At 42.9% G+C, this 12,217-nt stretch overlaps 1 long non-coding RNA gene across 1 annotated transcript in view; it reads left to right on the top strand.

Annotated features, from left to right (window-relative positions):
• Positions 1–12,217, top strand: part of LOC129145161 (uncharacterized) — a 105,036-nt gene that overhangs the window by 80,442 nt on the left and 12,377 nt on the right. The window contains exons 4-5 of the long non-coding RNA XR_008550315.1: positions 9,306–9,533; positions 10,136–10,501. This is a non-coding gene — a long non-coding RNA (uncharacterized LOC129145161). The remainder of the gene's footprint in view (positions 1–9,305; positions 9,534–10,135; positions 10,502–12,217) is intronic.

The following is a 12,217-nucleotide window of genomic DNA, read 5'->3' as shown; positions in this document are numbered from 1 at the left end:
TTACTGGAAAGTCCATAAATCAACCATTTCTTATTTAACTTCTTAATTTAAATATTTAAAATTTTCTTTTTCTGACCCTTTTATTGCTCTCTAACACACAAATGGAGACGTGAATTTAGAATGAAATTGGAGCATAAACTTTAGCTATATATTTTACTAGATGCTTGATTTTATGTAGGAGGTTGAAGGCTCTGAACTTCAGTATGACTATCTTATTAGTGAAGATCATATGTTACAACATTTGCAAAGTTGCCAAGTGCTTAGCATGAGATTTGCCACAGAACAATATTGGTTATAGCTTTATATAGCTATTAAATGATCATTATAGCTATTAAATGATTATAGCTATTAAATGATCAATATAGCTACAATGGCAGTCTAAATCCCTGCTTGAAAACTTCATCTCATGAAGTTGATCATTTGTATCCATCTGGATGTCTCAATGTCCTAAAAGCAGTTGCTCTCAAAGTGTGTTTGAACTCATTATCTTTTTTTTTTTATGAATTACTTTTTTTATTTTGTCTAAAAGAAGACCTGTGGCAATTGATTTTCATAGATGCTGTGTTTTACTCTCATAGTTTCTGCTCAGTGGTAACTTCCTATTTTTTGTATTATCAAAACTAGTTATGGGTTCTCACAAGCCTCTTCTCTACTTGAGGCCTGTGACTTTGTGCTTTCTCATCTGTGTTATTTTCATGAGATCCATATTTCCTATAGTGCTGCTTATAACAAATGGGTTGCAACCTAGTTTAAGTCAATATAATATGGCCATTTGCAGTTTTGTGTATATGAATTTCTTTTTCAGTTAGCACTGAGAAGTTTCCAATAGTTTAGAGGTAGTTGAGAATTACAAATCTCTCAAAGTACCACAACCAGGTCTGCATAAATATCCTCCAATTTGGCGGTTCCACCATCCAACCAACCAACAAAGCTAGTTGAAAATCTTACCTTCTTCTCCATCATTCCAATCTATCAATTAATTTTACTTTTTAAATGTATATCAAATGAATCTCTCTTTTGAGGATAGTAGGGGAAGGGGGGTAGAGTTTTAAACTTGTCAACTAAAAGAATTTACATAGCATTCTTACTTGCTTACCCCTCTCTGCTGATTGAATTTTGAGAGAGGACATTATGAGACAAACATCCAAATAGATTTGGGGGGAAATATCAGAGGTTGACAGAGAAAAGAGGGCTTAGTTGTATACTTCTCTGGTTTTTTTGTTCTCAAACCTGTCTCTAGAAATTGGTCAAAAACCACTCACTCCCTGTGGACTCAACAAGAGTCAGCTTTGAGCTTCGGAGCAGAAGACTGGTTTATTTCTATTTGTTTCTCTGCTTTCAGAATCTGCTTATGACGGAAAAGGAATTAACCATGTGCAATAAAATAAAAAAGATATAGATTGTATTAGTAATATATTATCCCTCACTTTGCTAGGTAGTTACAATTTTCTTCTTCTGATAAGCTCTTCATCCTTTTCCATGCTGCTTCATGCCCCCAAGGAATAACTTTACAAACTGCCTTGAAATCTTTTGTGTTTTGTGTTCAGGTTGGTGTTAGTCAATGGGAGACACAGATAAAAGGCCTGAGACTGGAGTTGAGTAGAGTCAGGCAGGGTCCTGTTCTCCCAACTTAACCTCTGCCTCTACTAAGGCCACATCCCCTGCCCAACAGCCCTCCCATACCACTGTGGCTCCCTTTCACCATTCTGGAGTCTTCTCCCTTCCCCATGGGCCTCCAGATCTAGGCATAGTAATGCTTTGATCTCTAGCTAATGCTCCATATGTGATACACCATCCCATAATTTTGTAAATAATCCTTTTATTAAACTCTCCCCAATTGTCCCATTAGCATGACATTCACATCCATCAGGACCATTGCTGATATCCCCATTGCACCTGCATACTTTTATATCTGCCTGAGTTTTTTCCAATTAGATAAAAACCACTTAACGGCAAGAATTTTAATTCATAAAATTCTCTATTATTCCTCCCCTCCATCACCAAGCACAATATTCCACTGCACGATGAGTAGTAAATGCTTTCTGGAAGACTTCATCTCATCATTTACCTGCTGTGTAGTGGGCACTCTTTGAGTCACCGTGGAAAGGTGACAAAAGGGAACGTCTATGTATTTTCGGAATATACTCTCCTGACTCTAACAAGTTAACCATTGTAGGTTGAGTCTTTTCATTAATAGTGTTTACTAGTTATTGACTAGTAAACACCTGATCCTGATCATACCTCTTTTTTTTAATTTTTTAAAGATTTATTTATTTATTCATACAAGAACTGGGGTATAGGCCAGAGGGGCTGGGGACAAAAGGATTCACCAGAGACAGAGTGGGGAACAGAACAGGGAGATTGACTGAAATAAACTGCTGAGCGGAGCAGAAGGCGTGACAAGAGAGGGTTAAGGCACCATGTGGGTAGCTCCCTGGCCAGGGATCGAACTTTTGCTGCAGAGGCTGTGGATAGTTTCATAGGTTGTGTCTTAACCCCTTGTGCCACCGGGGAGGCCCCACTTTCTTCTTCAATCCTCTTGGTTCTTGTGGATTTATTTGATTTCATATTCCTTTATTATCACTTGAGAGATGTATCTGATCACACCTCTTTTAACCAGGGCAGCTCTACCCACATCCATCCCAGCTGGTTATGACAAGGCAGAGTCATGCATAAACTGAAGCTTGATGATCTAGACGCTTTGAATAAGCAGCACAAGCCTGTTAGTATCATGAGGGATTAGAATGTTGAAAGAAACAGACATAGAAAGAAACATGGATGCCAGGATGAATGAGAGACCATTTTGGGTTCTGAACAGATTACCCATGAAGCCCCTCCCATCCTGCTGTTGTTCCTCTTTTAGCTTCTCAAGAGTTCCATGTTGAAGCTTTACCAGAAAACCCCCTTTAGAACAGCTTGAGAAGCTCCTAGTTCTTTATACTCTAAGGACTCTGAGGAAACACGTTTCCATCAGAGGAAGGAAAGGAAAGGAAGAAGGTGCTGTGGGCCTTGATGTGGGCATTGCAGCTTTACTCCATGAACCCTGATCGCTTCCCAGGCAACCCTAAATCATCTTCTTAATCATAGCCCCACAACTTGCTTTCTTCCCCAAACCCCCATACTCCGCACTGCCTCTCATCAGTCATTTATTTTTTCTAGATGATGAAAACCTGCCAGGTGGATCCCTTGCTTTGCTTGATCCCTGGATCTCTTAGGCACCTGCTGCTCCTAATGGGGTTTGCCTCTGGGACTCCTCTGCCTAAGCGGAGGGCCAAGGAACATTTGTCACAGCATGGCTCATTATCGCACGACTGAAAAGCAGGCCCACGCCCTGGAACATTATGAAAAGTGCCTATAAGAGTCCCATTAAGCTAAAAGGCATTTAAGAACTATGTCCCCAGTGTGGTTGTGCAAAAAGTTCTGTGGTGACCTACTGCTTGCCTTTTCCCCTGCCATTTCTCGTCTCACTAATGAGGACTAATTTTTGCAGTCTCAGTCTATATAAATAAGGCTGGCTGTGTTCTCTAGGGCCAACCTTGAGAAAGGCAAGGAGTAAGCAAGGGAACTCAAGGAACTCAGCCCTAGGTAAGCCTTTCATTTCCTGCTCTAGTTCTAGCAGCTAGATCCCTGCTTTGCTGTAAGACCCAATACCCTCCACGTGTCCCTAATGCAGGAGCAGGTGGGTAGCACCAGGATCACTGACTTGCTGTGTGCCATGGGGTGGTTTGAAAAGTCCCTGGTTACTGCTTATATTCTTACAGTTCTTGAGCAGCTCATTGTCCATAGTTTCATTTGAATCCACCTGTTTCACATATAAAATCCATTTGTAATGAACCAGGACTGGACTAAAAACTTGCAACCCCTGAATCAGTGCTTTTTCCTGCTAAACAACATTTATTTTCTTCTTTAACATAAACTTATTCTAAATCATATGGAAACAGCTTGCTATAAAGATCTAAATTGTCTGCCATTTCACTATCCTGGGATAATCATTGCTAATATTTAAGAATTTTTTATCTATGCATAGAATTTTTTATCTTGTCAAAGTCATTCTCTATATAAATATTTGTAACCTAAAATTTGGCATCTAGTGAATTTGGAAGTGTTTTGTTTGTTTGTTTGTTTACATTGTCACATGCTGATTTTGATCTTCCTATGAAGTTGTTCCCAATACTGTCTGTTGCTGTCTATTGCAATAAGCTGTCTATTGCAAGTCATTTTGAAGCAATGAAGTAAAAAGGTGGGCAGAAGAAGCCCACAGGTGTAATAGAAACTGTCTTATATCATTATTTGGAAACAGCAAGGGAGGACTTTTCTGAGCCAGTTTCCTCGGACCTGACATTATACAGACCAAAGGGAAATCTGTGGGTAGCATCACAGAAAACAAAACACTACAATGGCCCCAGAGTCTTTCTTGGTTCAGGCAATGTCTAGTTCTTTCCTTAACTGTGCAATTCAAGTGTCTGTCACCTCAGCCAGTACAGCACAGTGCAGGAGAAGCTCTGTGCTAGTGCTCTGTGGCAGTATAATGGTGCAGTGCGTGAAACAATTCAGAAAAGTCAGGTGCCCCAAGCGTGCTCACAATTGGAAAGTGTGCCTGAGAACAGAGTCTTGCTCTACTTAATAAACCTCACCTATTTGGAAGGTCAACCTGAAAGTTGGGGGCCAGAATCAGCCACCTGTGTGGTTTCATCCAAGTGTCTTCAAACCCCCCTTCCATGCCAAGCCTCAAAGTCTCTACATTCTTTGTCCCAGAATTCCAACAGTTTGTCATTCCTTTAGTATTAAAGGTATTAAAAAACTGATACCATGCGAATGTGTCATTGAAGTAAACCACTACTCACTTTGAGCTACCAGCCTGGGTTAAGGTCTAGTGGAAAATGTTGCTCCATCATGGCATGTCCCTGAGCTGTGAGGCCAGGCCCTGGGAAGAGGAAGATGGATAGAAGGAAAGCGTGAGCATTGCAGGGAGGCTCTGCTCGAAGTGCAACGCTGAGCTTGTGGCAGCATCTGGGCACTGTGTACCGGGAGCCCCGGGAAAATAAGCAGGAGCCCTATGTGGGAGGACTGACCCCAAGCATAACCTTCCCCACTGAAAATTCTGAGCAACAAAGGTAGAGTTCATAGACCTGTGAAGAGTCCGCCTGTCTCATGCTTAGAAAAAACGACTTCATAAATATTTGTCCTTGAATATGTAACAGTTTCATGTGTGGGTGAAACAGAAAGCATTCCTTGGGAGTGGCGGTAAGGTTCAGCCATGGCCCAGGGCCCAGACTGCTGGGGCAGAGGCCCTTCCTGTTGGGAGCAGCAGTGACATTCCCCTGTTATTTGCGACAGCCTCAGGACCCACAGGCTGCCTGCAATGTGCAGACTGCATAATTTAGCGTGAGCGTTGCCAACAATTTTTGGCCTCAGTTTTTTGACTGGTTTTCATTTAGCAACAATTTCAAAATTTTCCGGGACACTTCATGTTTTAATGAAGAAAAATTAAGTGACCTTTAGTCAACTTGGCAAGAGAGAAGATGGCTGACAGCACTCCAGAATAGTAATTACAGGGCTTACTGTCCCCATTAAAATCCTCGGAGCAGCCATTGGTAGTTCATGCTCATGTGGTTTGAAAGAGAAGAACGTTCTGTCCCAAAGAAACAACAGTTGGTCGTGGTCAACAGGTCAAGAAGCTACACGGCCATTTGTGAGTTTAGAGCAAGCTTCTGATGGTGACAGATGATGGTGCCCCGCTGGCTGCACTGAGGGCAAAACAGGTTAAATCCCGACTCTGGGGCCACAGAGCTTCCCCACTGTTCTTGTGGGCTACATAAATACCCGTTCAAACTGGCCAGGTAATCAAGCGCATGAATAAACTCAGTGTATCTCATTATATCCCTGACAGAACCATAACCTCACCACATACAGCACTGCCCACGCCTCCCATCTGCCCCCAGCTAGCAGACACATGCACCAGCCTTTGGGAAGAGTAGGGGACATGTAATCACATACAGGGGTGTGTTCAATGTCCCAGCAGAATGTTGAATGGAACGATATAATTTCCACAGACTGAAAACCTAGCTGCTCCACTCTTGGGATCCATGGCCATGACTGTGCCCCAGATGAAGTTGCATCCTCATATATGGTTTGGGCCTGATCTGGAGTCCCAAGAAAATATTCAATCATCTTACAGCTTTTGTTCTTGAAGAGCCAGGGAGGACTTGGTCTCCTGCCCTCTCATTTGATGCCTAAGATGGACAGAGAATGTTCAGATGGGGTTCTGCCCAAGTGACGATGTGGGGGCTGCCAGCAAGGAGGGCACAGATTTGCCCCATTACACATACCTGCCAGGAAGGGATGGTGGACTCTTGGCAGTATTTTACCAATGTGTGTATCTATTCAGACCTCTTTGTCCTGCTCTTTGGCAGTTTCACTTTAAAGAAGGTATGAAGCAGAGGTTTTTATGTTTCTTTCCAAGTTCTGTGTTTATAACTAAGTGTTCTCAACTGCTTTGAAAAGATCTATGAAGTTCTTCGATCATGTGTGATAAAGTTAGTGTTATTAAAGACTGTGCAGCTACCAAATCCCATATCCTTAGCAGGCAGCATCCTTAAACCCTAATGTAAGCCTGCAGGAAATTATTTGAATAGATATTTTCACACGATCTAGAAATAAGGTGGTTGAATTGAAATTTGAGTGTATAAAATGCTACTGCTGTGATAGTTATTGCCAAAAAGCAAAATATTTTTCGTTCTCCTTTTGAGCTTTCCAAACATTTTAACTAATAAGATTTTAGTAGAATATTATTTCCAGGGATTTTTTTAGGAGCTGGGTACAATATGCCACCTCTGCCTTTCCCTCTCTTGGGGGTGAAAACCAGTGCTCCAGAGAGAGGCTGCTCCATCTTTCTTGTCCCAGAGTGAGAGGACGCAAAGAGCTTAGTCAATGTGATGGACGTGTCTTGAGAAAGAAAATTCAGCCCTTGTGTTAAGTGCCTGGTCTGGGAGCTGTAACTGCACCTGAGCCAGCTTGTCCTACTGATATGGCCACTTAAATTCTACGCTGCAGATATGAATGTGCAATAGGTATGAGGAAGAGGCAGAGCTGCAGAGCTTGGGTCTGGGTTGGGATCTTAAGGCAATGGACTTTTCCATAAGGAGCACATGAGCTCTGCTCGCCCTTTTGTTGACTCAGCGGCCAACTCAGAAAATCGCTCAGCTGAGCTGGCTGTGACAGTGCGGGAGCAAGAGGAGTCATCTCCCAAGACTTACTATTTCCTCCTGTGATTGTTTTGGTCTCATATCAAGTAGCCACATGTGTGGGAGAGAAAGAAAGTACAATGTCTTGGATTGTGCTAAATGTTGGATCACACTAAATGTATTTTATTATGAGAAAAGCACTAACATCCATCGCATCAAAAATACCAAATGTTCCGTAAAAGACAAATAATTGATTTTAATTGTTTTGTGGAAAACGGTTCAGACTTAATTGTACTTATTTGTTTTTCTTTCTTGAAGTAACATTCATTTACAGCATTGGCTATGACATGGGGCACCAGGTCACATGTTCTCAGGTGTATGTCATCATCCCATCCCCACCATCAAAGCACCCACAATCCTTTACCCTAGGCCAGTGCCCCCTCTTTGTCCCCTACCTCCCCTCCCCTTCTAGTAGCCTCAATTCTGCAGTTGGATTTCTGGGGTTTGTTTTCATTTAATTTTGTCAGTTCCTCTGTTTTGTTTCTCTGTATTTGCCACATGAGTGAACTTTCATAAACCACATAAGAATATAAAGAAGAAAATAGCAATTACTCAAAATCTATCTCGCAGAGAAAGCTTTGCTTACTCGTCAGGGCACATCCCTCCAGGCGTGGCTCCAGGCAAATGTGTAAATATGCAGACATGTTTTATGGAAATGAGAAGACACTATTAAAGCCACATCCATTTCACTGAACGCAATATGCACAGTTCTAAAAACCGAGACGCAGAGAAAAACAACCCATCTTAGAGCTTGCTGTTTTGGTGTAGAAAGAGATATTTGAATGAGATAGCAACAAGAATTTGAATGAGAAGTTAGTGTTGCATATGGGAAATTCAGGGCTTATATAGATTGCAAGGAATTTTATTTAATGTAAGGAGTCAGGGATCACCTTCCAAAGGAAGTAGTATTTTTATAAAATCATATTTATTTTATTCTACAGCATGTCAAAATAATTCTACATTATAATTTTCTGTGGGGACATGCTATTTCACTGTATGAGATTATGTGTGATAAATTATTTGTGAGTCCTTGCTAGATGGCATTTAGTCTTCTTTTTTTAATCTTTTTTATACAGTTCTACAGTCAAAGTGCTCTTATCTGTGTTTCCTTGTCCTCACATTTCTTTAGGATAAAGATGAAGAAATGAGATGATTGATAAGAGGTTTTACAGATGTGATAGTTATGTTACATACACACATACATTATTTAAGTTAACGTATTTATGTGTTGTAAGTTATACCTATACATATATTTACATATATTTTTACACATTATAGACATCAATAGAGAAATTGTTATACTGCCTGTAGAAATGTACCAACTTACAGTTTCACTATCAATGCTTAGGAGTGACAATTCCCCAAACTCTGGAAAACTCAAGATTATAAATCATTAAATTGTTTTGTAAGTTTGTTCAACATTAGCGGTGGGGAGACCTTTGCTTGCATCGCCATAAGTCACTGTGAGAATGAGTATGGAATGTGGAGAGTGGGAGATAGATGCCTAAAGAGACATGTGTAAGTCAGAGGGGAAGAAATAACCTCATGAGAATTCAGGAGCCATCAGCATTGGTGGAGTTGTTAGGGGTGCAGTGGCATGAGGCATGCGGAGACATTCTCTCTATGGCAAAGATTTACTATACCTTGGGCCTTCACCCCTAAGAAAGGGGCACAGTGCATGGTGGTCCTCTATCAAACTGGAGGGTGGCATATAGCATAGTTGGGAATAATGTTTCATCTACTTACCAGGTAACTCAGAAGGGTATTAGTTTTGAGTATGACCCAGAAAAAGAAAAAAAGTTTGCATCAGTTTCTCTTGCATGTGATCTAACAGACACTAGGAAGAGGGATCTGAGTGGGTAGGGTACTGGATGAAGGTGCAGTGTAGAAACTCCAATAGCAGGCACAAGGAAATCTTCAGGGCAGGCTTCTAAAATTCCAGAACAAATCATGTCTGCTGTGGACATGATCTGCACCCTTAGGTCCCAGTAGGCTGAGGGGATAGCATGTGAATAACATGGGATAGCATGTGAATATGTGACCAGTTTTTGCTCTCTTCAGATCCACCACCTTGATCAAGAAAGAGTAGAAGGAATCCATCGTGAAATGGAAATGGAATATACAGGATTAAGTCAGAGAGAGTCAAGAGGTACAAGGAATTGCATGGACAGATGGTTCGATGGTCAAGGAACACACAGACTCTTCTTCCTCGACACAGCCTGTGTCACTGGTGACGCTGGTCTCTACAGCCAGTTGAAATGGGACAGGACACCCAGGCCTGGTGCACAGGTGAGTTGAACATAATACTAGAAGCAAATTATTGCCACACTAATGTACTCAGGGGAAGCTCTTGAAAATAATGATGAGGGAAATTTCCCTGGTGAGGAAAACTGCAAACAAGACACTTGATAACTCAATTTATATGGAAGGAGAATGGCCTGAGGTATAACTCTTCATGGACTGTTGAGCTGTGACAAAAATAGTGGTTGGTCCAGTCTGGAAGGAGAAAACTGAAAAATAGGAGCCAAGAATTCTGGGGAGAGAAGCAAGTGGTCAGGCTTATGGGAGTGGGCACAAGAAGCAATGCTGGGAAGTAGTAGTTTCCTCAGATGTTGACTGTCAGTCCTGAAGGTTTGGAAAGGAAGGGGTTAATGGGGTGACTGTCCACTCTCCAGGCTCTCACCACAGGGCTTTGGGGACTGACCTGAATGTCATTGTTTTCTCAGGACTGACAGATTCGCTCTGTCCCCTGGTGCTCTGTCTTGGTGCTCTTCAGGGATGTTGAGCAGTTTTTAAGTTAGTGTCTTTGACTTCTGTGATTTCTATAGGGTTGGTTTGGGGACCAAGAGTAGTTCACTATCTTCCTGAAGTACTGTTTTCTGCTTTCTCAGCCATGAAATTGGGGTGAAATAAAGTACATGGAACAAAATGTTAAAACAGGAAGAAAGAAGCGTGAAGGCTATGCAGGAAAGGAAAGGATGTTGAAAGAAGAGAGAAAATACATCTATGTAGCTCCAGCACTTTTCATATATTTGTGGTTCAAGTTCAAGTCCTTGACTGACTTCATTGGAGCAAATTAGGTCCAGTTTCCCAAACCGAGTCTCCACGGTCATATGAGTGACAAGTAATCACCAGATGGTTTCTTCTACAACCACTAAGGCATTAATCTTGAAATCCCAGGCTACACTCTGAAATGTGTGAAGCAGTTGGGGAAGGGACAGTCTCTGAATGATTTCAAGGCCTGAGAGTTCCAGAAGGTACACTCTCTTATTCCCAGGACTTGAAGTTGATATTTTTAGGTTCTTTTTTTATTTTTTTGAAAATAAGTAGAGCCCAGGTTGTTGTCATAAAATCAGATATCCCAAATGGTTTTTCTCTGTCCCTCCCTGTCTGCAGCAAGGAAGGCTCACCCAGGGCAAGTGCTTTGATTTCACTGTCAGTGTGTAAGATTTCATTGTTGTCATGACTGCGCTGGTCTCATCCCTCCTGTTGATGGATCATTAGCATTCCACCAAAAAATATAAATTCTGAAATGCAAGGTAATCCAATGGGCTAGAGTTCCTAGACGCCCCTATCACCCTCTCTGAGCACGGGTGCATGGGAGGCCTCTCCCACCTGGCGAGGCAGAGCAGCTGAAACACAGCCCTGGTGTCCCCACTCCTGTCAATCAGAGCATCCCACTGTGAGCTCCACGAAGCCAGGCCTCTCGCCCTGCTCTCAGGCTGGCAGAACAAGCAAGAGCACGGGCTTCGGTCCACATGGCTAAGGCCCCTGACATTTCTAGAGACAGCAAATGAATCAGCACATGTCACCACTACGGCATCCCTGCGCTGCCTAGCGGCCTTCATCCCACAGGCTCCCCAAATATTCTGCAAACTGATACCTTGCCCAAGCTGCTCGTGGGCCCCTTGCTGGGCCCCACACTGCACGGGGCACGCAGCACCTCGGTGGAGGAATGCAGCAGCTGCCGTGCAGTGCGCCACAGTCCCACAGACCTCGGTTTGGGACGGGAAGCCAAGAGGAACACCATATCCAATTGAACAGACAGGGGGGAATTTCAGGAGGTAAAATTCACTGAGCCAAACTTGGAAGCCGGCCAGGACACCTGGCAAACATGGTTCCTCTCCCCAGGAAGCCCCGGCCCTCGTGGTCCCCAGCAGCCTTACTCTAAGCTCCGCTGGTCCCCAGCCACCAGGCAGTGTCTGCCTGAGACTGACTCTACACTCTAAATAAGAGGAGCGGGAGAGAGTAAAGTATTGTAAAAGCTTAGGGCATCTCAACCTGCTGAGCCTAGCTAATTTCACGTTAGAAGGAAGGCACCTCACTGACATAACAGTGAAGATGTGAAAAATAGGCAGGGTCTAGTCTTGGTTGACGCAGGAGAGACATCCGAATGAAGGAAGCATGCAGCTGGAGGCAGGGATCAGAGCCAGAAACTGGGTATCAGCTTTGAAGATGCTAAGTGAGACACAAGCAATTCATGTTTTACCCCAAAACAGTGAGATAAGTCCTTCCTGGTGGGTGATCTGTGGTAAAAGCACTCGGGTAAATAACAACAAAAGCACTACTGCAACAACTACTACAAAAATAATAGTAATAATATTAATAAGTGTTACTCTGTGAGGATGTCTCATGTGGTTCTTCTGATCACTCTAGGAAGTAAGTTCCATCATGACCCCTTTTTACACGTGAGTGAACTGAAGAGCAGAGGAGGCAGGTGGCTTGGCGGAGCCACAGGCAGAGATTGGTGGCCTGTCCGAGCACAGTGGTGCCGCCTCACACCCTGCTGCCCTCCCCTCACCGCCCTATACAGATTTTTTAAAAGCCAGGTGTATCCAAGACTCACATACTTTATGGTCCCAGACAAGCACCATGAACAGAATGGGAAAGGCAAGGCCTGTCTTACCTGGGAATATCTGACTGCTTATTTCTAGTTCTGCCGAGAGCGGTGACTGGCACCTGGGCTATGCCGA

The sequence above is a fragment of the Talpa occidentalis genome, unplaced genomic scaffold (assembly GCF_014898055.3).
Source record: "Talpa occidentalis isolate TD23 unplaced genomic scaffold, MPIMG_talOcc4v2.1 talOcc4.9, whole genome shotgun sequence".
NCBI classification, from domain to species: domain Eukaryota; kingdom Metazoa; phylum Chordata; class Mammalia; order Eulipotyphla; family Talpidae; genus Talpa; species Talpa occidentalis.
This window is presented reverse-complemented; position numbering and strand designations above follow the sequence as displayed.